Here is a 16,239-nt window from a genome sequence, read left to right on the forward strand (position 1 = left end):
CTCTGGTATGCCCGTCTAATCCTGAAAGAAATATACTGAACACTGGATTGCAAAATTTGTTGTGAATGTGAGCCTCGTCCTTCTGAGGAACAAAAGGATCAGGCGTTAAAATTCAGTCGAAAGCTCTCCATACACATTAGATTGTCAGATGTACCCACCAACAATACTCTAATGTGTATGTTGGCCTTTATCCTAATACGCTTTCTACAATATAATAGGGTACCTAAGGAGCCTACATTTAGCCTATATCCCAGAAAACTCTTCTGATATATAAACATGTAAAGTGCCCATAGAACACCTGCCAAACGGCATACATTTGCTCAGTATACATCAGTATATCTTTCCCTCAACTGAATTGAAAAGTGTAGTCAACATTTTTTATACAAGTCTACATCACATGGCATACTTTATTTCAATGTGAATGAGATGCAGAGGTATTTGTATAGGCTTATGCCTGGAGCATACATTCTAAGAAACATTTCAAATGTCCCACCTTAAACCTACCCAAATGTGATGGGTACCTAGACTTAAATGTATATGTTTGCTACTTTTATGGAAACAAAGAACATTAAATTCGCAATTTTTATCATCTAAATCTTGTTTAGGCCTCTTTCACACTTGCGTTGTTGGGATCCGGCATGCACTTCCGTTGCCGGAGGTGCCTGCCGGATCCGTAACAACGCAAGTGTACTGAAAGCATTTGAAGACGGAACCGTCTTCCAAATGCGTTCAGTGTTACTATGGCACCCAGGACGCTATTAAAGTCCTGGTTGCCATAGTAGGATTGGGGAGCGGGGGAGCGGTATACTTACCGTCCGTGCGGCTCCCGGGGCGCTCCAGAGTGACGTCAGAGCGCCCCATGCGCATGGATGACGTGATCCATGTGATCACGTGATCCATGCGCTTGGGGCGCCCTGACGTCACTCTGGAGCGCCCCGGGAGCCGCACGGACGGTAAGTATGCTGCTCCCCTGCTCCCCGCTACACTTACCATGGCTGTCAGGACTTTAGCGTCCCGGCAGCCATGGTAACCACTCTGAAAAAGCTAAATGTCGGCTCCGGCAATGCGCCGAAACGACGTTTAGCTTAAAGCCGGATCCGGATCAATGCCTTTCAATGGGCATTAATTCCGGATCCGGCCTTGCGGCAAGTGTTCAGGATTTTTGGCCGGAGCAAAAAGCGCAGCATGCTGCGGTATTTTCTCCGGCCAAAAAACGTTCCGTACCGGAACTGAAGACATCCTGATGCATCCTGAACGGATTTCACTCCATTCAGAATGCATTAGGATAATCCTGATCAGTATTCTTCCGGCATAGAGTCCCGACGACGGAACTCTATGCCGGAAGACAATAACGCAGGTGTGAAAGAGCCCTTAAACAGAAGCGCCACCAATAAACTACAAGAAGCGACTGGGAACATCTCAGTGGTGCTGGAACGGCAGGACTGTGGACAGTTGAGTGTGGATTTATTTGTAATGGAGCTCACCTTCTGCTCCTCACTAGATATTGCCTCAAGGATGTTCTAACCTTTATTTAAAAGGAACATTTATTCAATAAAACAGTGGGACCATACAGCATTCAGAGCAGAGTCCCACATAAGTGGTGTAGTCAAAAGAGACACAAATATAACAAAGAAATCTTTGCAAATAAATTCACGAACAAGCACAGAGGTACCGATTATATGAGATGTGTTAGTAAAACCTACAGATTTGAATCAATTTCAACATGAGACTACCTCTGCTACAAACAGTCTTACAAAATTGTTTCATATCCAAGAGGAAAAGAGCTTGGATATAATTACCTCTGCATAAGGGCTCATTCACACGACCGTGGTTTGGTTCCGCATCCGAGCCGCATTTTTTCCGGTTTGGGTGCGGACCCATTCACTTCAATGGGGCCACAAAAGATGCGGACAGCACTCCACAAATATTATACGTCATGTCCTATTCTTGTCCATTTTACAGAAAAGAATAGGCATTTCTATAAAGCGCCGTCCGTTCCGCAAATTGCAGAAGGCACACAGGCGGTATCCGTGTTTTGCGGATTGGCAATTTGCGTACCGCAAAACACGGCACGGTCGTGTGAACAAGCCCTAAGGAGGAAACCAAAGGAGAAAAAAACATAAATGAGGTAGGTGGACAGGGGTGACTAGCGCGACTGTCAAGAACAAATACAAAGAAAAAGAGAGAAAAAAGAGAGATGAAAAAAGGGCAATGACTCTAACTAAGAACCCAAGACCTTATCAAACTTGACCTTCTCCAACTATACAGCAGAAGAATCTTATTAACCTACTGGATCTATGCAGATTTAAAGGGAACCTGTCACCGGGATTTAATGTATAGAGCTGAGGACATGGGTTGCTAGATAGCCGCTAGCACATCCGCAGTACCCAGTCCCCATAGCTCTGTGTGCTTATATTGTGTAAAAAAAAAACGATTTGATACATATGCAAATTAACCTGAGATGAGTCCTGTACGTGAGATGAGTCAGGGACAGGACACATCTCAGGTTAATTTGCATATGTATGAAATCGGTTTTTTTACACAATAAAAGCACACAGAGCTATGGGGACTGGGTATTGCGGATGTGCTAGCGGCCATCTAGCAACCCATGTCCTCAGCTCTATATACAAAATCCAGGTGACAGGTTCCCTTTAATGGGTCATTTTGGGTGTTTCCAATGAACAGAATAACTTTTTTGCATAATAGTGTAACAACTTAAATAAAATGCATAAAGCTACACTAAAGAGAACGATCATCTACTAAGGCCTTAGAGTACTTTCACACTTGCACTAATACATTTCAATGGAAATTAATGCCGGATACAGCATTCCGGCAAGTGTTCCGGAATTTTGGACGGAGAGAATAGCGTGGCACCGTAAGAGGGACTGAACAGATGCATCCTGATGATACTGAACGGATTGCTCTCCATTCAGAATGCATTAGGATTAAACTGATCAGTTTTTTCCGGTATTGAGCCCCTAGGACGGAACTCAATACCGGAAAAGAATAACGCTAGTGTGAAAGTACCCTTATTCAAATGTCAGTGTTTGGTCAGTGTTTTTCATCAATGATTGTGAGCCAAAACCAGGTACGGGTCAAAAACTCAGAAGAGGTGCAAATGCTTCTATTATACCTTATCTTGATAGAGGATCCACTCCTATTTTTGGCTCCCAATCGCTGATGGAAATCACTGACCAAACACTGACAGTGTGAATAAGGCCTTATCAAAAGGGACAGACTTAGGCCTCTTTCAAACAGGCATCACGTTTTGGCTCAGGATGCATCCCGTGTGCATTGCGGCAAACCCGCGCGAGTAGGTACGCAATTGCAGTCAGTTTTGACTGCGATTGCGTTCCGTTGTTCAGTTTTTATCGTGATAAAAAACTGAATGTGGTACCCAGACCCAAACTTCTTCACTGAAGTTCAGGTTTGGGTTCAAGGTTGTGTAGATGTAAATATTTTCCCTTATAACATGGTTATAAGGGAAAATAATAGCATTCTTAAAACACATAGTGATGGATCATGTGATGGACCATGTGATGAGCGCAGTGATGTCACTACAGGTCCTTTTCCTCACAGATGAAGACAGAAGAGATGCCGGGCTGCGCGAACAAGGGGATTAAGGTGAGTTAAATTATTATTATTTTTTTAACCCCTCCAGCCCTATTTTACTAAGCATTGTGTTTTAAGAATGCTATTATTTTCCCTTATAACCATGTTATAAGGGAAAATAATAATGATCGGGTCTCCATCCCGATCGTCTCCTAGCAACCGTGCGTGAAAATCGCACTGCATCCGCACTTGCTTGCGGATGCTTGCGATTTTCACGCAGCCCCATTCACTTCTATCGGGCCTGCATTGCATGAAAAACAATATACAATATAGAGCTTGCTGCGATTTTTTTCACACAACGCACAAGTGATGCGTAAAAATCACCGCTCATGTGCACAGCCCCATAGAAATGAATGGGTCCGGATTCAGTGCGGTGCAATGCGTTCACCTCCCGCATTGCACCCGCGTGGAAATCTCGCCCGTGTGAAAGAGGCCTTAGTATTTTAAGACTAATCAAGTGGGCCTCCATAAAATCAAGCACCTCCCACCAGTAAATCTGCAAACCGTTACACTACCAAAACATACAGTGCTGCCCATAATTATTCATACCCCAGGCAAATTTTGACTTAAAGTTACTTTTATTCAACCAGCAAGTAATTTTTTGACGGGAAATGACATAGATGTCTCCCAAAAGATAATAAGACGATGTACAAGAGGCATTAATGTGAAAAAAAAAAAAATTCTCAGCTTTTATTTACATTTGAGCAAAAAATACAAGATGTTCCGCATGGTGGAAAATCTCAGAGGACGTGGTCGGAAGCCAAAAGTGACACCTGTGCTGGCCAGGGGGATAGTTAAAGAGGTCAAAAGGAATCCAAGGATCACCACCAAGGCCATCCTGGTGAATTTGGGCTTTGCTGGTGGCAATGTCTCAAGGCAGACAATCCAACGGACACTGCACACTGCTGGGTTTCACAGATGCAGACCAGGCACACAAAAGCTTGCTTGGCCTTTGCAAAAGCTCATCTGAACAAAGAAGAAGACTTCTGGTCTTCTGTGTTATGGTCAGATGAAACAAAAATTGAATTGTTTGGTCACAATGATGTTTCCTTCATTTGGCGTCAAAAAGGAGAAGCCTTCAACCTTCAACCCAAAGAACACCATCCCCACTGTCAAACATGGTGGTGGGAACCTAATGCTTTGGGGTGTTTTTCAGCCAATGGACCAGGGAACCTAATCACAGTAAACGGCACCATGAAAAAAGAGCAATACATGAGGATTCTCAGCGACAACATCAGGCAGTCTGCAGAGAAACTTTGCTTGGGCACCAGTGGACATTTCATCATGACAATGACCCAAAACACTGGAACACTGGGGGCCGGATCCGGCATTAATGCATTTCAATGTAAAATAATGCCTGATCCGGCATTCCCGTAAGTGTTCCGGAATTTTGGACGGAGAAAATACCGCAGCATGCTGCAGTATTTTCTCTGTCCAAAACCGTACAGTGACTGAACTGAAGATATCCTGATTCATACTGAACGGATTGCTCTCCAGTCAAAATTCATTAGTGATGAGCGGCAGGGGTCATATTCGAATTCGCGATATTTCGCGAATATTTTGTAGAATATTCGCCGAAAATTCACGATTTTTTTTTTACTCAAAAAATCGGAAAGGTAATGATTGTGCAATATGCGAATTTTCGGATTCGAATTTTTTATAGCGAATTTTTCAACTTACAATTATTAGACAAAGAAGATTATATCACTATATTAGCTAAATTGCTCTATTCGATTTTTTTAGAATATTCTCTATATTGCTATAACTTCGTTTTTTCGAATATTCGTAATATTCTAAAACAAGAATATATAGCAATATAGCGAATATTAAAAAAAAAACGAATATAGAGCAAAATTCGCAAACACTACTACTCCTAAAGTCAAGTATATTGCAGCCTTCTTATTGGCCCACAAGCTAGAAGCAGTGAGGGATCATGTGTACTGATAAAAAATAAAAATAAAAAAATAGAAAAAAAAAATCAGAAAAAATTTGAATATTCGAAATTTCGAATATATATAACTATATTCAAAATTTTCGCGAATTTTCGAAGTACCTATATTCGCGATAAAAATTCGAAATTCGAATATTCGTGATCAATAGGGATGAGCGAACCCGAACTGTATACATTTTCGTAAAAGTCCGGGTTCGGTGTTCGGCGCTTTCTTGGCGCTTTTTGAAAGGCTGCAAAGCAGCCAATCAACAAGCGTCATACTACTTGCCCCAAGAGGCCATCACAGCCTTGCCTACTATTGGCATGGCTGTGATTGGCCAGTGCAGCATGTGACCCAGCCTCTATATAAGCTTGGGTCACGTAGCGCTGCACGTCACTCTGCTGATTCAAGCATAGGGAGAGGTTGCAGCTGCGACGTTAGGGCGAGATTAGGCAGATTAACTCCTCCAAAAGACTTCATTCTGTGATCGATCTGCAGCTGTGGATCATTGAAGTGCTAATATCGACTTGCTCACTTTTTTGAGGCTGCCCAGAGCGTTTTTAGATAACTTTTTTCTGGGGTGATCAGCGGCCATTTTGTGACTTGTGGTGCTCCAGCACAAGCTATCACCAAGTGTATTTAACCATCAATAGTGTGGTTATTTTGTGCTATATCCTACATCAGCTGCAGGCTGAGCCTGTGTCACCGAAGTGCATTTAACCATCAACAGTCTGGTTATTTTTTGGCCATATACTACATCAGCTGCAGGCTGAGCCTGTGTCACCGAAGTGCATTTAACCATCAACAGTCTGGTTATTTTTTGGCCATATACTACATCTGGTGCAGGCTGAGCCTGTGTCACCCAAGTGCATTTAACCATCAATAGTGTGGTTATTTTTTGGCCATATACTACATCAGGGGCAAGTTGAGCCTGTCACCCAGCGCCTAAAAAATAGACCTGACATTTCTATTCAACCAAATTTGTACTGTTTTAGCTGGTCAAGTTATTTGTAGTGACCGTAAAAGCACAGTTTTTGTTCTGGGTTGAAAAACTATTCCCAAATTTGCCATTCTCAAAATAACTAGTTTCTGCTATATGAGGCCTACTTGAAATCTATCCCAAAAATGATATCTTACATTGAAGGTGCTGATAGTGTCATTCAGAAAAACCTAAGACACACGCTACCGTGCAGATAGAAGTCTAATTCTGTGATTAAACCTATACCTGTCACACAGCGCAAAAAAAAAAACAGTCCTCACATTTCTATTCAACCAAATCTGTACTGTTTTAGCTGGTCAAGTTATTTGTAGTGACCGTAAAAGCACATTTTTGTTCTGGGTTGAAAAACTATTCCCAAATTTGCCATTCTCAAAATAACTAGTTTCTGCTATATGAGGCCTACTTGAAATCTATCCCAAAAAGGATATCCCAAAAAGGATATCTTACATTGAAGGTGCTGATAGTGTCATTCAGAAAAACCTAAGACACACGCTACCGTGCAGATAGAAGTCTAATTCTGTGATTAAAACTATACCTGTCCCACAGCGCAAAAAAAAACAGGCCTCACATTTCTATTCAACCAAATCTGTACTGTTTTAGCTGGTCAAGTTATTTGTAGTGACCGTAAAAGCACAGTTTTTGTTCTGGGTTGAAAAACTATTCCCAAATTTGCCATTCTCAAAATAACTAGTTTCTGCTATGTGAGGCCTACTTGAAATCTATCCCAAAAAGGATATCTTACATTGAAGGTGCTGATAGTGTCATTCAGAAAAACCTAAGACACACGCTACCGTGCAGATAGAAGTCTAATTCTGTGATTAAACCTATACCTGTCACACAGCGCAAAAAAAAAACAGGCCTCACATTTCTATTCAACCAAATCTGTACTGTTTTAGCTGGTCAAGTTATTTGTAGTGACCGTAAAAGCACACTTTTTGTTCTGGGTTGAAAACCTATTCCCAAATTTGCCATTCTCAAAATAACTAGTTTCTGCTATATGAGGCCTACTTGAAATCTATCCCAAAAAGGATATCTTACATTGAAGGTGCTGATAGTGTCATTCAGAAAAACCTAAGACACACGGTACCGTGCAGATAGAAGTCTAATTCTGTGATTAAACCTATACCTGTCACACAGCGCAAAAAAAAAACAGGCCTCACATTTCTATTCAACCAAATCTGTACTGTTTTAGCTGGTCAAGTTATTTGTAGTGACCGTAAAAGCACACTTTTTGTTCTGGGTTGAAAAACTATTCCCAAATTTGCCATTCTCAAAATTGTGGTGAACGGGAACAATGAGGAAAACATCTAATAATGGACGCGGACGTGGACATGATCGTGGTGGTGTTAGTGGACCCTCTGGTGCTGGGAGAGGACGTGGTCGTTCTGCCACAGCCACACGTCCTAGTGAACCAACTACCTCAGGTCCCAGTAGCCAGCAGAATTTACAGCGATATTTTGTGGGGCCCAATGCCGTTCTAAGGATGGTAAGGCCTGAGCAGGTACAGGCATTAGTCAATTGGGTGGCCGACAATGGATCCAGCACGTTCACATTATCTCCCACCCAGTCTTCTGCAGAAAGCGCACAGATGGCGCATGAAAACCAAGCCCATCGGTCTGTCACATCCCCCCCATGCATATCAGGGAAACTGTCTGAGCCTCAAGTTATGCAGCAGTCTCTTATGCTGTTTGAAGACTCTGCTGCCAGGGTTTCCCAAGGGCATCCACCTAGCCCTTCCCCAGGGGTGGAAGAGATAGAATGCACTAACGCACAACCACTTATTTTTCCTGATGATGAGGACATGGGAATACCACCTCAGCACGTCTCTGATGATGACGAAACACAGGTGCCAACTGCTACGTCTTTCTGCAGTGTGCAGACTGAACAGGAGGTCAGGGATCAAGACTGGGTGGAAGACGATGCAGGGGACGATGAGGTCCTAGACCCCACATGGAATGAAGGTCGTGCCACTGACTTTCAGAGTTCGGAGGAAGAGGCAGTGGTGAGACCGAGCCAACAGCGTAGCAAAAGAGGGAGCAGTGGGCAAAATCAGAACACCCGCCGCCAAGAGACTCCGCCTGCTACTGACCGCCGCCATCTGGGACCGAGCACCCCAAAGGCAGCTTCAAGGAGTTCCCTGGCATGGCACTTCTTCAAACAATGTGCTGACGACAAGACCCGAGTGGTTTGCACGCTGTGCCATCAGAGCCTGAAGCGAGGCATTAACGTTCTGAACCTTAGCACAACCTGCATGACCAGGCACCTGCATGCAAAGCATGAACTGCAGTGGAGTAAACACCTTAAAAACAAGGAAGTCACTCAGGCTCCCCCTGCTACCTCTTCTGCTGCTGCCGCCTCGGCCTCTTCTGCTGCTGCCGCCGCCTCGGCCTCTTCTGCTGCTGCTGCCGCCGCCTCGGCCTCTTCCTCTGCCTCTGGAGGAACGTTGGCACCTGCCGCCCAGCAAACATGGGATGTACCACCAACACCACCACCTGCGTCACCAAGCATCTCAACCATGTCACATGGCAGCGTTCAGCTCTCCATCTCACAAACATTTGAGAGAAAGCGTAAATTCCCACCTAGCCACCCTCGATCCCTGGCCCTGAATGCCAGCATTTCTAAACTACTGGCCTATGAAATGCTGTCATTTAGGCTGGTGGACACACACAGCTTCAAACAGCTCATGTCACTTGCTGTCCCACAGTATGTTGTTCCCAGCCGTCACTACTTCTCCAAGAGAGCCGTGCCTTCCCTGCACAAACAAGTGTCCGATAAAATCAAGTGTGCACTGCGCAACTCCATCTGTGGCAAGGTCCACCTAACCACAGATACGTGGACCAGTAAGCACGGCCAGGGACGCTATATCTCCCTAACTGCACACTGGGTAAATGTAGTGGCGGCTGGGCCCCAGGCGGAAAGCTGTTTGGCGCATGTCCTTCCGCCGCCAAGGATCGCAGGGCAACATTCTTTGCCTCCTGTCTCCTCCTCCTCCTACTCAGCTTCCTCCTCCTCTTCTTCCACCTGCTCATCCAGTCAGCCACACACCTTCACCACCAACTTCATCACAGCCCGGGGTAAACGTCAGCAGGCCATTCTGAAACTCATATGTTTGGGGGACAGGCCCCACACCGCACAGGAGTTGTGGCGGGGTATAGAACAACAGACCGACGAGTGGTTGCTGCCGGTGAGCCTCAAGCCCGGCCTGGTGGTGTGCGATAATGGGCGAAATCTCGTTGCAGCTCTGGGACTAGCCGGTTTGATGCACATCCCTTGCCTGGCGCATGTGCTGAATTTGGTGGTGCAGAATTTCATTCGCAACTACCCCGACATGTCAGAGCTGCTGCATAAAGTGCGGGCCGTCTGTTCGCGATTCCGGCGTTCACACCCTGCCGCTGCTCGCCTGTCTGCGCTACAGCGTAAACTCGGCCTTCCCGCTCACCGCCTCATATGCGACGTACCCACCAGGTGGAACTCCACCTTGCATATGCTGGACAGACTGTGCGAGCAGCAGCAGGCCATAGTGGAGTTTCAGCTGCAGCACGCACGGGTCAGTCGCACTGCGGATCAGACACACTTCACCACCAATGACTGGGCCTCCATGCGAGACCTGTGTGCCCTGTTGCGTTGTTTCGAGTACTCCACCAACATGGCCAGTGGCGATGACGCCGTTATCAGCGTTACAATACCACTTCTATGTCTCCTTGAGAAAACACTTAGGGCGATAATTGAAGAGGAGGTGGCCCAGGAGGAAGAGGAGGAAGAGGGGTCATTTTTAGTACTTTCAGGCCAGTCTCTTCGAAGTGACTCAGAGGGAGGTTTTTTGCAACACCAGAGGCCAGGTACAAATGTGACCAGACAGGGCCCACTACTGGAGGATGAGGAGGATGAGGAGGAGGGGGAGAAGGATGAGGATGAAGCATGTTCACAGCGGGGTGGCACCCAAAGCAGCTCGGGCCCATCACTGGTGCGTGGCTGGGGGGAAACACAGGACTATGACGATACGCCTCCCACAGAGGACAGCTTGTCCTTACCTCTGGGCAGCCTGGCACACATGAGCGACTACATGCTGCAGTGCCTGCGCAACGACAGCAGAGTTGCCCACATTTTAACGTGTGAGGACTACTGGGTTGCCACCCTGCTGGATCCCCGGTACAAAGACAATGTGCCCACTTTAATTCCTACACTGGAGCGTGATAGGAAGATGCGCGAGTACAAGCGCGCGTTGGTAGACGCGCTACTGAGAGCATTCCCAAATGTCACAGGGGAACCAGTGGAAGCCCAAGGCGAAGGCAGAGGAGGAGCAAGAGGTCGCCAACGCAGCTGTGTCACGGCCAGCTCCTCTGAGGGCAGGGTTAGCATGGCAGAGATGTGGAAAAGTTTTGTCACCACGCCACAGCTAACTGCACCACCACCTGATACGGAACGTGTTAGCAGGAGGCAACATTTCACTAACATGGTGGAACAGTACCTGTGCACACCCCTCCACGTACTGACTGATGGTTCGGCCCCATTCAACTTCTGGGTCTCCAAATTGTCCACGTGGCCAGAGCTAGCCTTTTATGCCTTGGAGGTGCTGGCCTGCCCGGCGGCCAGCGTTTTGTCTGAACGTGTATTCAGCACGGCAGGGGGCGTCATTACAGACAAACGCAGCCGCCTGTGTACAGCCAATGTGGACAAGCTGACGTTCATAAAAATGAACCAGGCATGGATCCCACAGGACCTGTCCATCCCTTGTGCAGATTAGATATTAACTACCTCCCCTTAACAATATATTATTCTACTCCAGGGCACTTCCTCATTCAATACTATTTTTAATTTCATTTTACCATTATATTGCGGGGCAACCCAAAGTTGAATGAACCTCTCCTCTGTCTGGGTGCCGGGGCCTAAATGTGTGACAGTGGCCTGTTCCAGTGGTGGGTGACGTGAAGCCTGATTCTCTGCTATGACATGAAGACTGATTCTGCGCTGACATAAGGCCAGATTCTCTGTTACGGGACCTCTCTCCTCTGCCTGGGTGCCTGGGCCTAAATGTGTGACAGTGGCCTGTTCCAGTGGTGGGTGACGTGAAGCCTGATTCTCTGCTATGACATGAAGACTGATTCTGCGCTGACATAAGGCCAGATTCTCTGTTACGGGACCTCTCTCCTCTGCCTGGGTGCCTGGGCCTAAATGTGTGACAGTGGCCTGTTCCAGTGGTGGGTGACGTGAAGCCTGATTCTCTACTATGACATGAAGACAGATTCTGTGCTGACATAAGGCCAGATTCTCTGTTACGGGACCTCTCTCCTCTGCCTGGGTGCCTGGGCCTAAATGTGTGACAGTGGCCAGGGGATTTACCTACATGTTGCTGCCTTTTGCAGCCCTCTAGCTCTTTCCTGGGCTGTTTTACAGCCTTTTTAGTGCCCAAAAGTTCGGGTCCCCATTGACTTCAATGGGGTTCGGGTTCGGGACGAAGTTCGGATCGGGTTCGGATCCCGAACCCGAACATTTCCGGGAAGTTCGGCCGAACTTCTCGAACCCGAACATCCAGGTGTTCGCTCAACTCTAGTGATCAACACTAATTAGGATAAAACTGATCAGTTTTTTTCCGGTACTGAGCCCCTAGGACAGAACTCAATACCGGAAAGGTTTAACGCAAGTGTGAAAGTGCCCTTAGCCATCTCCATAATTTATTTTGTGAAATATCTTCATGTTTAAAGATTTTCTGTTTTAAAATGTAATGTTCACAATTTCATTTCTAATAAACATTGAAGGTAGTTTATATCACTCTCTTTCTTGTATTAATTTAAAGAATCTTAAACTTCCTGGGATTAGCTTTCATGCTGTAAGGTAAAACTAGACTGATTTTGATTTATGACAAGTTCTTCTGTGCATATCTAGTTCTTTTCCTTATTATGTCTGAAATAACTCATGTATCGCATTTACTACATGGATAATTGTCCATGACTCACCTGAATATACTGATTATTATGCTAGCGACATTCATGAGTCATAAGCTGAAAGAAACCTGTGTGAGTTACAAGAGCAATGACCACTAGGTGGCTCCAGCTACACATGCTCCCTCATTTTGTCAGGTTTAGAAAGATGTCAATAAAAATGAAAAAAACGGCAAAGTTTAACATGGAGTAAAGTGTCACCACCACTACAACACTTCTTCCAAGGAAATAGACATTTTGAACTTATATTCAAGATACAATTTATTTCCTTTAAAGTTTTATTTAATTTGTGTAAAGCATTAAAATCTTTTTTTAAAACTTGATAAAACTGACAAACCCTTTTTGCACAAAAAAATATTGCATAAACAGCAAATGTAGATCCTGCTTCCGTTTTTTTGCCTAGACAGCTGACAATGCATAACAATTCTGTACATATGGTACATACAACCCTGTACAGTACACCATATGACCCTGAGTAGTCAGGACATACGTATAATTGGTTCCTTGGTTGGGACGAGGTATAGGAAGAATAGTAGACTGCCCCTAAAGGCCCTATTATACCTGAAGATAATCGTGAAGACCACCGCTAACATATGAACGCTCGTTAGCGATGATCTGGCATTTTAATACTGCTGACAACTACCTGATAAACGAGCAAATGGTCGTTTATCGGGTAATTGGAATCTTTTAGCAGGTTTAAAAGAATCCTCATTTGTCAGCAGCAGATTGTACAGTGTAATCACAATCTGTTGCCGGCAAACAGTGAGTCAGCATGGAGACGAATGATGGCATGAGAGACCGCTTGTCTTGTCCCTATACTGAGGAGGAGATCACTGCATGTAATAGCAGTGGTCTCCTCCACTAGAAAGCAGGCAATTACCAGGAAGGAACGCCTCTTTCCTGACAATCGTCTGCTTCAACTGCAGGTGCAATAAGGCCCTAAGGGCCCTTGCACACGACCGTATGCCCTCCGAGACATACGGTCCATGAGCGGGCCATATGTCCTGGAGCGGCATTGATCGTGCACGCGGGAGCGCACAGCATCATAGATTGCAATGATGCTGTGCATGTCGAGCCGCCCGCAGGACTATTGTCCTGTACTCATATGATCTTATGAGTGCAGGACAATAGCACTGCAGGCGGCCCGATATCCACAACATCATTGTAATCAATGATGCTGTGCGCTCCCGTGCACAGGATCAATGCCGCTCCGGGACATATGGCCCGCTCACATACCGTATGTCTCGGAGGGCATACGTTCGTATGCAAGGGCCCTAAGGCTAACACCGTCTGCCGCTGATAGGCTCAATTCAGTAACTATTCCCTATACCTTGCTACACTTGGGTTAAAGGGGTTGTGTCATCTCAAAATTTGGTGGCATATCACCTCTGAGACCTGCACCCATTTCCAGAAAGGCCCCAGAACCGAAGAAGAGTACACCCCGCACGCGCGGCAATCTCTCCATTCATTTTTATGCAATTACTGAAAATAGCCGAGTGGGTGCACTGAATTATTTTCAAAAATCCCATAGAAATTGAGAGTGCATTGCGCAAGCATGGCCACGACTCCATTCACTTCAGAGATAGCTAGTCTCATTCTGCTCATTTCAGGGGTCCTTTTCTGGAGATACCTGTGGGTCCCAGAGGTTTGACCCGCACAAATCTGACATCAATTGCAGATCCTGCCAATATCCAGCAATGCCTAACATGAGACAACCCCTATAAGAGGTTAAACACAAAGTCAACAAAGTTTTTCTTTCTTCCCAATTTTTAATGGAATCCCCTACTTACTATGATTTTCTTCTATCTTTCACAAATATGCTGTGGTTATTTTTTTCCTTTATGTCACTCATGAGATTGTGCGATGCACTCTTCATTAATTTTATGGGACTCCTGAAAATAACTGATCGCGCTTCCGGCCACCCTTTCCTGCAGGTCGGCAGCTTGCACTGCTGCTTTTTGGAGTCTGCACCTCACAGTTAGAAATTGCAGACATTGTAGAAGAAATTGGATTTGTATGCACCCCAGCTGGAATGGTATGTAAGGAATTACTATGTAAGAAAGTGCATCTCAGAGATTCTATCACGATAACCCATGGTTCCAGGGGTGCACCTAGCCTTTCTGCTGCCTGTGGCAAAAACTGAAACAGCGCCCCCTCCCCTTCCCAATGCAAATTTTTTAACCTAACCCCTTCCTTTCAGCCCATGACCCGTCGACTGCCCCCCTCTTGCCCCTACCTGGTGCTGCCTAAGACGATTGCCTCACCTGGCCTCATTGGTGGTGCACCCCTGCATGGTTTGTCCAGAACTTTTGTGCTAAGATTTGTGCCTCCATCTTGTGTGGAAGTGTTGTCTATCTACTATTCAAGTAAAGACTGTAAGTTACCATTGTTCAGTTCAGCTCTGGTCTGCTACCTGTCATTCTACACCAAACCATCAAGTGCACCCTACCTTCCATCAATCTGGAAACTCCAACCTGGTTTTGCTCCAGGGGTAACAACTACTACTCCTATCTGTGGCCCCCTTCATCCCTGAGCCAGCCCTAGGAGGGAGGAAGGAGGATCCAGCATAAGTACCAAGAAAACTACTATCAGCACCACCAGCATTTTCATCCTCCTCTCCACACTTCCCATCTGACTGCGGCATTCCTATGGACAGATGCTTCAGCTGTGGATCTCTGGAATTCCTTCAAGTTATCGTTGGTGTCTTTGTTGATTCCTTGATTAAAGCCTTCAGGACCCTGCCATTTTTCACCTTAAGGACCAGGCTGTTTTTGGGAAATTTGACATGTGTCACTTTATGTGGTAATAACTTTAGAATGCTTTTACTTATCCAAGCCATTCTGAGATTCTTTTCTCATCACACATTGTACTGCATGATATTTGTAAATTTCAGTCATTATATTTCTTTTTTTTTTTTAATCCCAAATTTACAAAAAAAATTGAAAAATTCGCAACTTTCCAAATTTCTATTTCTCTGCTTTTAAAACAGATAGTGATACCTCATATAATAGTTATTACTTTACATTTCCCATATGTCTACTTTATGTTTGGATCATTCTGTGAATGCCATTTTATTTTTTGTGGACGTTGATAACTTAGAAGTTTAGAAGCAAATCTTGAAATTTTTCAGGAAATTTCCAAAACCCACTTTTTAAGGACCAGTTCAGGTCTGAAGTCACTATGTGGGGCTTGCATAATAGAAACCACCCATAAATGACCCCATTTTAGAAACTACACCCCTCAAGGTATTCAAAATAAATTTTACAAACTTTGTTAACCCTTTAGGTGTTCCACAAGAATTAAAGGAAAATATACATGAAATTTCAGAATTTAACTTTTTTGGCAGATGTTTCATTTTAATCCATTTTTTTTCTGGTAACAAAGCAAGGGTTTACAGCCAAACAAAACTCACTGTTTATTACCCTGATTCTCTAGTTTACAGAAACACCCCATATGTGGTCGTAAACTGATGTAATGGCACACGGCAGGGCGCAGAAGGAAAGTAGTGTTTTTTTAAGGGCAGATTTCACTGGGATAATTTTGAGAGGCCATGTCACATTTGAAGACCCCCTGATGCACCCCTAGAGTAGAAACTCCAAAAAATTTACCCCATTTTGGAAACTACAGGATAAGGTGGCAGTTTTGTTGGTACTATTTTAGGATACATATGATTTTTAGTTGCTCTATATTGTACTTTTTGTGAGGCAAGGTAACAAAAAATAGTTCTTTTGGCACCATTTTTATTTTTTGCAATGTT

At 44.9% G+C, this 16,239-nt stretch overlaps 1 long non-coding RNA gene across 1 annotated transcript; it reads right to left on the bottom strand.

The window, feature by feature from the left end:
- Positions 1-1,187: 1,187 nt before the first annotated feature.
- Positions 1,188-15,390, bottom strand: LOC120978699. The gene is made up of 3 exons (XR_005774169.1): positions 15,235-15,390; positions 14,196-14,200; positions 1,188-1,200 (listed from the first exon to the last, which is right to left on the bottom strand). It is a non-coding gene; the product is annotated as an uncharacterized LOC120978699 (long non-coding RNA).
- Between the last annotated feature and the right edge of the window lie 849 nt (positions 15,391-16,239).

The sequence above is a fragment of the Bufo bufo genome, chromosome 9, assembly GCF_905171765.1.
Source record: "Bufo bufo chromosome 9, aBufBuf1.1, whole genome shotgun sequence".
NCBI classification, from domain to species: Eukaryota; Metazoa; Chordata; class Amphibia; order Anura; family Bufonidae; genus Bufo; species Bufo bufo.